The sequence below is a fragment of the Chrysochloris asiatica genome, unplaced genomic scaffold (genome assembly GCF_000296735.1).
Source record: "Chrysochloris asiatica unplaced genomic scaffold, ChrAsi1.0 scaffold00361, whole genome shotgun sequence".
In the NCBI taxonomy this organism is placed as follows: domain Eukaryota; kingdom Metazoa; phylum Chordata; class Mammalia; order Afrosoricida; family Chrysochloridae; genus Chrysochloris; species Chrysochloris asiatica.
In genome coordinates, this window is record NW_006408879.1 from 198,500 (window position 1) to 205,616 (window position 7,117).

The 7,117-nt window shown below is 40.2% G+C and overlaps 1 pseudogene; it reads left to right on the top strand.

Moving 5' to 3' along the window:
* The first annotated feature begins 2,893 nt into the window (after nt 1–2,893).
* LOC102831842 lies at nt 2,894–3,380 on the top strand (annotated as a pseudogene).
* Nucleotides 3,381–7,117: the final 3,737 nt, after the last annotated feature.

The window sequence follows — 7,117 nt, forward strand, 5'->3', positions numbered from 1 at the left end:
AAATTGAGATGCAATCCATACCAAAGACTGTGGTCTTTGATCTTAAGTATTTTAAGTTCTCTTTGCTGTCAACAAACAAGGTTGTAATAATTTGCATATTGCAGCTTGTTAATGAGTCTTTCTCATTAACTACTTATCTCCTGTGAGTAGATACTATAATAATTTGTTGTTGCTGTTAGGTTCCAAGTGCAATTGAGATTCCAACCCATAGCAACTCTATATAAGGTTTCCAAGGAGCAGCTGGTGAGCTTGAACTGCAGACCTTATGGTTCAAACTGACTTTGCGGTCCAGGGCATTAACCTACAATACCACTTCAGTGCCTACTTATAGAAGAACCACAAAAATATAATGTATTTATAGCCATATGGGTACGGTGTTTACTGCAGTGGTAGTTCACTAGTATATTTCTTACTTTCAATGCGAGAAACCTAGATTTGACTCTTTGCCAGTGCACCCGATGTATTGCTTCCATCCATGTGTCAGTGGAGACTTGGACATTGCTATGATACTGAGCAGTTTTGAGAGGAGCTTTCAGACTAAGATGGACTAGAAATCTATTTTGAAAAATAAGCAATAAAAACCTTGTTGATCACAATGGTCCAATCTGCAAATGGGTCACCATGACTCAGGGGCTGACTTGATGGCAACCAACAACAATAACAAGTTGATGCTTTCTAGTCAGATCCAGGGAAATGACTCAGACAGACAGATGGAAGAGTCATCCTGGCTGAATAAATAGATAGCAACTTCAAGTCTTTGAGGCAAGAGAATGAAAGGTGCTAAAATAGAAACCAGGGGTGCAGTATACCTAAGGCAAAGAGAGCAAGCCAAGGTATAATACAAAAAGACGTGGCCTCATGGGAAACAGTGAAACTTTTTTTTTTTACAAAGATTACAGATTCAAGAGATTAACTTCTTCTATGACACCATGGAGGCTACAAAGAAGTGGCAGCATATATTTTTTGGGTGTGGAAAGAAAATCAGTGTCAACAGTAAATTCTATATCTGAAAAAAAAAAAAAGTTCTTCAGAAAGGCAGTTGTAATAAAGACATTATCAGAGGAATGTAAACTAAACTATCTGCTAAAAAAACTTCAAGTATAAAGGAAATGATAAAAGAAAAGCTTGGAGCATTAAGATGACAAAAGAACCATAAAAAGAATAGAAGTAAGGAAGTAATGTTATACATATTGGACTTCCTCGTGAGTTTTACAAATTATATTTGATAATTATAATGAAAAGTGTAACACCATCTGAAAACCAAGACAATGATGTAGAAAAGACAGTAAAGCAATGGAACTTAAACAGAAGTGAAGACTCCACACTTGGCTCAAGATGGTACAACGTTGGTACTTGTTGTTTTTAGGTGTTGATGAGTCGGCTCAGATCATATGAACCCCATGAACAATAGAAAGAAGTACTGTCCAGACCTGCATCAGCCTCACAATTGTTACAGTTAAGCACATTACTGCTACCACTGGGTCAATCTATCAGTCTAGAATGATGTCCTTCTCTAGGGACTGGTCTTTCCTGTACCATGTTCCAAAGTATGAGAGATGAAGTCTCGCTGCCCTGGCTTCTAAGGAGCATTCTGGATGTGCTTCTTCCAACACAGATTTGTTTGTTCTTCTGATGGTCCATGATACTTCCAAAATGCTTCTCCAACACCTTAATTCAAATGTATGAGTGTCTTGGTCTTTCTTATTCATTGTGCAATTTTCACGTACGTATGAGGCAATTGAAAATAACATGTCTTGGATCAACTGCGCATTAGTCCTCAAACTGGTATCTTTGCTCTTGAACACATTAAAGAGGTATTATGCAGCAGATTTTCTAAATACAATATGTGGTTTTATTTCTTACTGCTTCTTCCATGAGTGTTGGTACTGGTAGATTGTAATAAATCACCTAGGTAGGTTGTAAAGGAGCTCTGGTAGTACAGTGGTAACAAATTGGGCTGTTAACCTCAACGTCAGCGGTTTGAAACTGCCAGCTAGTCCATGGTAGAAAGATGAGAGTTTCTGCTCCTGTAAAGATTTATAGCCTTAGAAAACCCATACAGGGTTGCTAAGAGAACCGATTCCATGGCATATAACTACCACCAGGTAGGTTGTCATACAACTACTATGACAACTATCCTAAAAGGTACACTCAGAAAATGCTGTGATGAATCTGTGGTTGTTGTTGTTATTAAGTGCTGTCAAGTCGGTTCTGACCCATAGTGACCCTGTATAGGGTTTCTGGGAAATGGCTGGTAAGCTTGAACCACCGACATTGTGGTTCAGTCCAGTTTTCAGTCCAGTGCACTAACCCATAGCATCACAACAGGGCTCCTGTGTGAATCCTGAATGAATCTATGGTAGAACAAGTATTTTGCAGAAGGGTTTTTACTGTCATTGGAAAAACTCATGCTTTGGTTAAATGAATTAGAAATGGCTTCCTTTGTCAGTTGTGTGTCCATATGTTTTCAGATGCACAAGCAAAATATACATACTGTAACATTAATTTCTCCAAAACTAGGCAAAGACACTTTTTCTACCTGGAAAACATCAAGATTCTGAAAGAGGAATTAAACTTGTAAATTTGGATTACATTGAGGCAAAATTGCCATCTAGATACAGACAAACTACAGAGCAGGGAATATTCCTAGCTTCATGTCCTTCAGAAGAGTTCAGCACTCACTAGGATTCTGACCCTCACTTATGGATGTTTTGTGGATTCGTATTTGGTGCTATCTTTATGATAACGCATGAAAATGATTAATAAACATGAATTTATTACCAATAAAGCGTGTTTTCCAGACGGACATATTTTTCAAAAGAACTGGAAGAGGCAGTTGTAGTCGTGTCTTCCGAGTTCCTGGTTCTCTAAGAGCTCTGATCGAATGGCCGCCTGGAAAGGGGCTGAGCCCAGCGGGGGTGCTGCCCCAGGCTCCGTGGGCAAGAGGTTACAGTAGGAACTGATGACCCTCATGATGTCTGGCGACAAAGGCATTTCTGCCTTTCCTGAATCAGACAACCTTTTCAAGTGGGTGGGGACCAACCATGGAGCAGCTGGCACAGTATATGAAGACCTGAGGTACAAGCTCTCCCTGGCTATCCTTACAACATGCACACAGTGAAGTTCCTCACACCCTGGGAAGTTCCTACCACCCCAACGTGGACACGCAGGGTAACATCTGTCTAGACATCCTGAAGAACAAGAGGTCCGCCCTCTATGACGTCAGGACCCTCCTCCTCTCAATCCAGAGCCTGCTGGGAGAATCCAATATTGGTAGCCCTTTGAACACACATGCTGCCGAGCTCTGGGAAAACCCCACAGCCTTTAAGAAATACCTGCAGAAAACCTACTCAAAGCAAGTCTCCAGCCAAGAGCCCTGACCCCCATCTGTCCAGAACCTCCCTGTATTGTTTATTTTTTCCTTAGCTGGTCTGTCCGTTCCTTGATTGCTGTACACGACTCTTATCTTAAACTATGCCGTCATTTTTGTCTGTTTTTAAATGAACTCTCCTTTTGAGTCCTGGTGATGAATATATTAAATAAATACATTTTGGGCTTGCAAAAAAAAAAAAAAAAAAAGAGTTGGAAGATTTTCACTCCGGTAGTAGATTATTTTGAATGAGGGTATGTATACTAAGAGGCCATCCTTTTGTTGAAAGGGAAGAGAAAGTGTATCACTGCAGAAACTAGAGCAAAGAACAAGAATTGGGAACTCTAGAGAAACACAAAATTCCAATTAGGAACAGGGCTAAGAATTCATGCTCTTTTGGTCTACCCAAATGTTAGCATTTATTATTATTGTTGTTGTTGTTGGTAGCATTCCCCCTCCCACCCCCATTAAGCTTTTTTTGAAAAGTACATTTGCAAATATGTTTCTAAATTTAACCACTCTTCTATATAGAGACCAGATTTCCATGGTAGAATAAAAAGCAAATTAGCAATTAGTAGAAAATCTGTGTATTTTAAGTCCCTCAAATTGACTCCCCCAAGTTATTTGGTGGTGATAAGAAACAGGGAGGGTCTTGTGTTCAGTGAGATGTGCTTACACAGTGTTCAGCAAACAAGTCTGACAAATACACAGGCTTTTATTTTCATTATTAGGCTGAAAATATACACAGAAAACATTTGCCAATTCAATAACTTCCACATGCATAATTCAGTGGCATTGATTACATTCTGCATAATGAAAGCCCAGGATCACAATGGTCCAGACAGCAACTGGTCATGGGATTAGCATAGGCAGAGCAGCATTTTGTGCCATTGAGCATGGTGTGGGCAAGAGCCCAACACCAACTTAACAGCAACTAAGCAACATGAAAGGTCCATGAGAGCCCAAACTGGCATCGAATAGATCACATCTCAATTTAGAGATCATCTGAAAAACAGGTTTGATGCAATAGACACTAAAGAGTGCAGACCAGAGGAGTTGTGGGATAACATCAAGAACATCATACAGGAAGAAAGCAAAAGGCCATTACGAAGAAAAGAAAGACAGAAAAGACCAAAATGGATCAGAGAAGAGACTCTGAAACTTTCTCTCCAGTGTAGAAATGCTAAAACCAATGGAAGAAAGAAGGAGGTATAAAAGCTACATAGAAAATTTCCAGTTTGAGGACTAAGGTGCACCTGACCCAAACCATGATATTTTCAATAGCCTAATATGCATGTGAGGGTTGGACAGTGAATGAGGAAGATCATAGAAGAATTGATGCATTTGAGTTATGGTGTTGGAGGAGAATAATAAAAGTACCATGGACTGCCAAAAGAACAAACCAATCTGTGTTTGGAAGAAGTTTAGCCAGAGTGCTCCTTGGAAATCAGCATGGCCAGACTTCATTTTTCATACTTTTGTTATATTGTCAGGAGGGACCAGTCTCCAACTAAATGAATTGGCACAGTTGCAGCAGGCCTGGGCTCAAACGTAGCAACAATTGTGAGGTTGCCGCAGGACCAGGTAATGTTTCGTTCTGTGTGCATAGGGTCACCATGAGTTGGTACCAGCTTGATGGCACCTAATGACAACAACAACAAATGGTCACAGAAGTTTCTTCATAGTTGTAAGTTATAGCAGCGCGACAAAGGCCCCTTCTCTCAAGTAGCTACATTCTGCTGCTACCTTATAATAACTGACAGTATTCTTTTCACTGCACCTTATAATCCAAACACCCTACATGTGAACTTTAGAGATAATAATATTGCAGACTTTGTTTATTATAAATAAAGAAACCGAGTCTGAGACACGTGAACTGAGTCCTGCAAATAGCCGAAAGTCAGTACAAATTGTGGTTAGTTGTCATGGAACTGATACTGATCCATGGTGATGTCTGTGTGGCAGAACGAAGGCTGCCTGATCCTGCTCTACCTTAAAATTGTCGGTATGTTTGAGTTCATTGTGATGGCTATTGTACACATCCATCTCATTGATGGTTTTCCTCATTGAGCCTGTACTTTACCAACATAATGTTTATTCCAGCTATTTCTTGATGATGCGTTCAAACTAAGTGAGTTGAAACCTCACAATCCTTGTTTCTAGGGAGCATTCTGGGTATATTTCTTCTAAAATGGATCCATGAATTCTCTGAAAGACCATGGAATGTCATCATTCTTTAGTAATACTAGAGTTTAGTAGCACAAATAGTTAAGCACTAAACTACTAGCCAAAAGGTTGGGGGTTCAAACCCACCTAAAGTTACCTCAGAAGACAGGCCTGGTGATGTACTTCTAAAGGTCAGAACCATCAAAAGCCTATGAAGTAGTTCTTCTTTGCACACATGAGGTCTATATACATTGTTGTTGTTGTTGTTAGGTGCCATCAAGTTGGTACCGACTCATAGCGATCCTGTGCACAACAGAACGAAACACTGCCTGATCCTGGGCCAACCACACAATTGTTGCCATGCTTGAGCCCACTGATGCTTCCACTTTGCCAATCCATCTCGTTGGGGGACTTCCTCTTTTTCTCTGACCCTCTGCATTATCAAACATGATATCCTTCTCTTAACGACTGGTCCCTCCTGACAATATGTCCAAAGTATGAGAGATGAAGCTTAGCCATCCTGGCTTCCAAGGAGCACTCTGGCTGCACTTCTTCAAACACAGATCTGTTTGGTGGTGTGTTTTTTTGGCAGCCCATGGCGCTCTCAGTATTCTCCTCCAACACCATAGCTCAAAAGCATCAACTAAATGGCAACTGGAAATAACAACAACAGAGTGTAACACAAGGATTGTGCTGTCTTCCTTTTCAACTATCTACCATTCACATGCGTATGAGATGCATGGGTTGAGTCAGGAGAACCTAAGTTTATAAAGTGACATATTTGCTTTTGAACACTTTAAAGAAGTGGTAAAGAAACACGTTTTTTGATTTCCTAATACTGCTTCCATGCAAATAAAACAAAATCATTGACAACTTCAGTATCTTCTTCATTTATTCTGAGGTTGTTTATTGGTACAGTTGTGAGTGTTATTGCTTTCTTCACATTCAGGTATAACCCATACTGAAGGCTGTATTGTTTGATCTTCATCAGCAAATAATTTAGTGAACAAGGCTGTGCCATATGCATATCTCAGCTTATTAATGAGTCTCCACCCAATACTGATGCGATGCTGTGTTCATATAGTACAGATTCTCAGGTTGTTTGCTTAGTTGTTGTTGTTGATACTTGCCTTAAAGTTGACTCTGACCCATAACAACCTTAATCACAACAGAACAAAACACTGCACGTCCCTGCATCATCTTCACAATAGTTGTTAAGCTAGAACCCATTTCTACTGCTGCCATTTGTAGCAATCCATCTCACTGCGGATATTATTTTTCACTGATGCTCCACTTTACTTAGCATGATGTCCTTCTCCAGAGACTGGTCACTCTTGACAATATGTCCGAAGTATGAGAGATGAAGTCCCACCATCCCAGCTTCAAAGGAGTATTCTGGTTGTATTTCTTCCAACACAGATTTGTTTGTTCTTCCAGAAGTCCATGGTACTTTTGCTATTCTTCTCCTGCTGGGGACAGCATATGCAGACCCTGGGTTGATCAGTGGCAGTCCCATTAAACCACCTCTGAATATAATCAGTTTAACCCAGATGCTCTCCTTCCTCCTGAAAGTATATAGGA